Raw genomic sequence first — 6,689 nt, forward strand, 5'->3', positions numbered from 1 at the left:
AAACCTAGGGGTCTAAACTTTAATAGAACTTCATGAATTTATTAAATATATGTTCCAAATCAGATTGTAAAGTTATTATTCAGTTTATCGCATGAATTTCAGAACCCTAACTTTGTATTTCTGTAGTTCTTGAATTACACATTCTAGGTCAGATATTTCAGCTATTCAATTATATATGCCTCAATTTTAATGCATCATTATCACATTAAATGTTGCATTCTTAATTTGCATGTTCAGTTTTGAGTTATCCAGTATTTACCAAAATTCAATCATAATATCTTAATCACTTTAATCAATGGGAGTAGCATAATACCGAGTTGGACTAGGGTTCAGAGTACCTAATTAGTCCCAGAACTACTAACCAAGTAGGTTGTAAGTCCCCTCTCTGAGCAATCAGTTTAGTGATCACACCAGCATGCCTTTATACCTTTGGCAGGATATATTGGGTCCTCTCGATGGGGCGTATACATCGGGCTCCACATTTAGCTCATGTGGTTTTTTTATCGGTTATTAGTAGCTCCCACAGTTCGGTCAGACTCTCTTGCATTGACCATTTATCAGTATACTCAGCATTCAGTTTCAGTATGTTATAAATTGGTCATCGCATTCAGTTATCTCTGCATTCATAATCAGCATATCATGTTTAGATTATTATACTTGCTTTTGTGCTTGTTCAGTTATTTTTTTATTTCAGCTTTATTCTATCCTACATGCTCAGTACCTTTCAAGTACTGACGCATATGTGCGCTACATCTTCTCGTGATGTGTGTTCAGGTTCTCAGCATCCCGATCACACATAGATCGATTTTTGATATCCAATTTCAGCAAATTCAGTGGTGAGTCCTCATTTTCCGAGGACAACAATCATGAGTGTCATTTCAGTCTTTAGTCATTTAGTTTAAGATTTTGTTAGTTGGGGCTTGTCCCAATATTTATAGTCAAGTTTAGAGGCTTATTTTAGACATAGTTTATTTCAGCTTAGTGTTGAGTTAGTAACTTTATTGTACTAAACTCATCAGTCTTCATATTATATCAGTTTTAGCATATGGATATTCCCCATCTTTTCATTATAAATTATGATTTAGATTCCACATCAGTTTATTATCTTTAGTATGATCATGATTATGCCAGCAGGGTTAGCTTGGGATCACTTGTGGTCCTAGGTTCCGTGTCCGCGCCCGGGGGTAGCTCGGGGCGTGACATAATGAGTCAATTTTAGAGTGGAAAAGTAGTTCACCAGTGCCTAAGGGTCATTTTATTTCACACCTTAACAACAAGAAAATTAGTTTCTAAGAAGTCGTAACATCTCACAACTAGAAAGAACTAGAAAAGAGTTTAAAACCCAGAAATATTTGTTTTTGGAAAGTAAAGGGAAATCTTGAAAGTTTGTCCAAGTTAGAAAAATGAGTTTTGGTCATTTTAGAACGACTATAACTCCTAGCTTAGGATGAGTTAGGAGTAGGTCCAAATATGATTGAAAATCTCTTGAAATGATCTTTCCAACGTCGCCGAGTTTGCGTGATTTCGAGTTTGGACGAGTGAGCCCCTGGAAGTTGGGCTATTGGATTAAGAAAATGTCCAATTCCGGCATTTTAAAGGGTATTTTAGTCTTTTCACTACCCTATTAATTTAATCCATTTTAGGAGCTTAATAAGGGTCAAGACTGAATTTAGTCAGTTTTAGAAGTTGGAAGTTTTCACGTTAGAGCTAAGAAGAAAGGAGAAGAGAAGAGAAGAGAAGAAGAAGGGCAAGATTTGCCAAGATCATCGAATCAACTCATGGATTTCATCAGCGGTCACTACCAAAAAAAGGCCTAAATTGAGGGGGTTTATTTTACCTACTCTGGGGGGGGGGGGGGTAAGAAACCCCCACAGTTTGATGTAGCAGAGGTTTCAATGACTCGCAAAGTAGGTTTGTCACAATTAAGTTGCGGGGATTTTTTACTAACTCCTGTAACAAGTAGCAGGGGTTATTTTGTGACAGTTTGAACCCCCGAAAATTAATTCTTAGAAAACTACAATTTAAATTTCAGGAGTCACAACCTCTAATAATAATAACAAAATAGAAGGGGTCACACACCCCACAATTTGTGAAAATATAATTATCTTCCTATATTTTTGTCAGTAGTGAAACATTGCTCTAAAGCTTATTAAGACAATAATAGTTCAAACAACCATAAATTACAAGTAATGATATTACTAGCAACAACCAAAACAGTTACAAGATAAAAAGTAATATCCAACAAGTTATTGTATAAAAGGTAATATCCAGCAAGTTACCGTATTAAAAGTAATATCCTAATATTTTTCCAATCCATTTGTGTTATATAGATTTCTAGCAAATTTCCAAAAATAGAAGACTTGGACATCTAGTAAGATGCTTCTTCACTATGAGAAGTTCATTGATCAGAAGAAAATCAATTCTGTCCAGGTCAACATTCCAACATTCATATTCCTCCACTGATAACCACCCTTTACAATCTGCAAATATATTCACATTGTTTATCTCATTGGTATTGGTGCACCGAAGACATAATTAAGTAATTAATAGAATACTTTCTCTAATAGTTTACAATTTTTAGCTAATATACTAATAACTCTAAAGTGTCATGAAGATAAGAGTATGTACTAACAAGAGAGGTATTGATCATATGATTCAGTTTTCATAGAAACAATTGTGACTTTGGCTTCTTGAAACAATTAATCTTAGCAAAGATGCTCATATACTCCAACTATAAGATAAGTATGTACAGATACTTGCTAGAAAAGAAACGATTAAAGTTTAAGTATGTGAAGATTTAAAACAGAAATAAATAAGCAAAAATTAAGAAGACCTTCTATATAGTAAACGACATGTTTACGATAGCAAAAAATCAAGTCAACAAGAGTTGGTACCTCATCAAAGGGATGAGACCGTGAATGCTCCTCAAGTCTTTCTGTAATTTCCTAATTTTCACAGTAAAATATGAAGTCAGAGTAAAGAACAAATACACGCTATTCAACATCTATATCACAGTTCGATAACTACTCAAAGTGTTATGCCAATACTTCTACTATGTAGTATTATGTTATATGTACTACTTTTAAACCAACCTTCAATTTGGTTGCTACAATCTCAAAGAAATTCTACAAAGTAAAAGATCATGTAAAGGAAAATAAATGATGATGAATTCTTGCATAATCAAATATACATTAGTCAAAAAATCAATAATTTGCATCATACACTTAAGTTGTTCACCGATCAATACATACAACTAAACTCACCTTAAGTTGTGTTACTTGATGAGGTTAAAGAACTAAATCCCTAAGATCTTCACGACCAGAAGTCTCCAAGTTGCTGGTTCAGTTCACTCTCAAATTAAAAAACTAGGGTCAAAGAAGACATTTTTTCAAACGGACTAAAAAAAAGCTAGATAAACAAATCGAAAAAAATAAAACTTTATGCACGAGATCCTCTTCAATTATTTGATAACATAGCTAATATGTGTAACCTAGTTTGAGTAAAAAAATTTGATCGTTTAGAACTTCTCTTTTCTTACAATTTCTGTTTCTTTGTTGCTTTAGTTCAAACATCTTCAAAAGATTTATGAAAGCATTAAACTGAGATATGTCAAACGAGTGTAAAATCTTGTATGACATGATCAAGGATTCTTGTAACTGAGACAAACTTATACCAACCACCCTCACACTTAACAATTTTTTGGTTCTTAAGTTGCTGAACTTTTTAAGAAGCAATTAGTTGATTGTGTTTCTCTAGACACAAATTTTAGACTTACCAACACAAAACACCAGCTTGCATGTTAACAAGTTGCTACACAATTCACTATCACCCTGATATTAATATGTTCCATCGCAACAAATTCAATTGTAGAATATGCAGAATAATGTCATAAGAATTTAAATCTCAAATTTTAATTTTAAAATATGATATCATATAATTGGAAAAGATCAACTAGACCCTTTAAATCTCAAATTTCATGTCATAAGAACTAAAGTCTCCTTAGTCCACATCAAAACCGATGATGAACTTCAAAGTAGTCACTCCAATAACTAGACTATAGATTCTTGATCATAAGTAATAGCAATAGGTAAACAATAACTTAGAATGTTACCATATATATGTAAGAATGAAAATGTAAAAAAGAAGTTAAACTGCAGACTACCTGAATAAACCATGCATATAATTTGCACGTCTTGTCTCTACAAATTGTTTGACCCTTGGAATACCACCATCTTCCTTCTCAAGCTTTACTCCTGTGGATAAGTTATGGCTATATCCCCTATAGGTCCCTCAACTTTCAAATCAGGAAGAGAGATGAATTCATGTATTAAAACTTAGATAGCTAATATCATATTAAGTAGCCTGTTAGTTGTTTTATACAAAATTTATCACACCAAATATGGTTTTCAATTATTATTTTAGGATCTCTTTTTAATAAATTATGAATTATATGTATTATTTATACATTATAAAATAAGAAATAATTAATATAATATAATAACATATTTAGTGAAATTTTATAAAAGTAGTTATAAAGAAGATAAAATGAAATAACTAATACATAAGTAACTAATAATAATATAACCAAAGACCAAACAACAAAAGGGACGGGAAGGGGAAAGAAGAGGGGACAGTCCTCCCAGTTCAAGAATATTGATACAAAGGTTTGGTCACTAAGTTTTTCCAACTACTGCTGTTTAACTTGATTTAAAAAAGTCCAATCTTGCGAATCCCCAGTTGGTGTACATGTCTAGTCATTATCCTAACTAATTTTATAAGTCAATCAACCAATGGTGTCAAGTTATGTTGAGTAGTTGATGTCAGGATTTGACTTTAGCATCAACTTTTAAAAAATAACTAATGTAAGAAACACAAATATCAACTACGTGAAATGTGAGTAACATTATTACTTTTTCTATATTGGTTAGTTTATATGATCATAAGATAAGCAAATGTTCTTAACACAAATATCAGTTAGAAACTTGAAACATATGACATGTTACCCTGCTATAGACAAGTAAATGCAAGTTTCATAATAGACTTGAAAGAGCTGGATAATATTTGAATCCTAAAGCTTTAAGACAAATTTTCAAGCTTTGATGGTCTCAAATGTCCAACAAAATGATTCCTTCTTTTACAGTGAGGAAGATAATCTAATAGAAAGCAAACATGATTGATGTGCTGAGTGAGTCTTGAACATGATCTGAAACTTGATATCGAGGACTTGTCCGACCAACTAAGTATATCACTTTATTCCTTGAAGTATACTAATGATAAGTTCGTATAAGCTTACCAACAGAAAATTCTAAGACGACAACAACAATGAGAACTACATATAAACGCCATTGTGCAGGACGTACAAGCTTCTCAGAGTCTTCTTCTGCTCAGAAATTAACAAAGAGTTTAAACTTTCTAGGTATAGTAGTTAGAAATCCACAAACATGTCTATATATCTACTATCAAGAACAAATCTCCTAGATGGTGTGATTAATCAAATGCATATGTTGTATGCTCAATTGTTGAATTAATACATAGGTGGGAAGGTAAAACATGATTTGCTTGGCGTCATATATGCTTAATAGTACAGAAAGAGGAAATGTGATATGTTTCTATGACATGATATTGCAAATTCTGACGGAAATTTCACAACAAAACCCTCACTAGAGTTCTTACATAAGCAATAAATGTTGAAAGGAGGAGAATGTAGTCAAAGTTCAATGAGAATATGGATCATAAACATGGAATAAAATGATTTAAGTTAGAGATCTGAGAGAACATCATATATGAGCTCAACCTGGGAGTACATCCAGACTCAAAGGTCAGAAGATGGAGACTAAGAATCTGTAGACACAGAATATCTGGAAGAATCTATTGAATTGCCAAAATTATAACAACATAAACCTAATTATACCACAAAATACATGTTCAAATTTAATATTTTGAGTTTCCCATCCATGACAAATACAACAAAATTAACCTAATTCTATTCCATGCATCTTTACAAACAACAACAAAAAAAGAACTTGCATAGTAAATACAACTTGTAATTTGTAAAAAACTTACAGATTTGTGAAGATTCAGATGAGAAAATCCAAAGAGGTGACGTGAGTTCATTTTTCAAATAGATGAGAAGTCAAAAACATTATCCTAGAACTCCAATCCCATTCCGAATATGGTGAGTGGCTGAAGTTTATAGAGTTGTGAGGTAGTGACGATGAGAGTTGTGGCGGAGAGGTGCGACGTGAGGTGTGGCAGTGAGAGAAGTGTGACGGAGACGGTGAGAGAGTAACTTCGAAGGAGTGAAGTTGCCAAAAGTTGTGAGTGTTTTATTTTGTATTTTGTAATTAAATTAAAAATATCTAAGAGTGTTCTGTATTTCGTGAACTAAAAATATATACATGTTTTATAATTTTTTTAAATTGTATTTTCAGAATGCAGGGGTTTAAACCCCTAGTATTTACTTAGATTTGGGGGTCAAAACCCACACAATAAATTTTTTATTTTCTGTCAGCTATTAAACACCCGTTATTTAATGTATTTTGCGGGGGTTGTAGCTAACCTTCACTTTGAAACACCCACGATTTAGGCCCCTTTTTTTTATAGTGGGTGATCCTTAAAAAGGTATGTGAGTCTTCAATAATGTTGGATTCGTTCACCCACAAGCCAAGCATGTTTGATTCAGCGTGATT

The 6,689-nt window shown here is 32.8% G+C and overlaps 1 long non-coding RNA gene across 3 annotated transcripts; it reads right to left on the bottom strand.

Annotated features, from left to right (window-relative positions):
* Nucleotides 1–2,164: 2,164 nt before the first annotated feature.
* On the bottom strand, nt 2,165–6,407 carry LOC101250655 (uncharacterized). Of its 3 annotated transcripts, none has more exons than XR_738558.4 (5): nt 6,064–6,372; nt 5,294–5,380; nt 4,163–4,294; nt 2,895–2,945; nt 2,165–2,480 (listed from the first exon to the last, which is right to left on the bottom strand). It is a non-coding gene; the product is annotated as an uncharacterized lncRNA (long non-coding RNA). The 3 variants fall into 3 exon arrangements; XR_002026179.3 differs by having other exon boundaries at nt 4,163–4,279; nt 6,064–6,361; XR_002026180.3 differs by lacking the exon at nt 5,294–5,380 and having other exon boundaries at nt 6,064–6,407.
* Nucleotides 6,408–6,689: the final 282 nt, after the last annotated feature.

This window comes from Solanum lycopersicum, chromosome 11, assembly GCF_036512215.1.
Source record: "Solanum lycopersicum chromosome 11, SLM_r2.1".
Lineage (NCBI taxonomy): Eukaryota > Viridiplantae > Streptophyta > Magnoliopsida > Solanales > Solanaceae > Solanum > Solanum lycopersicum.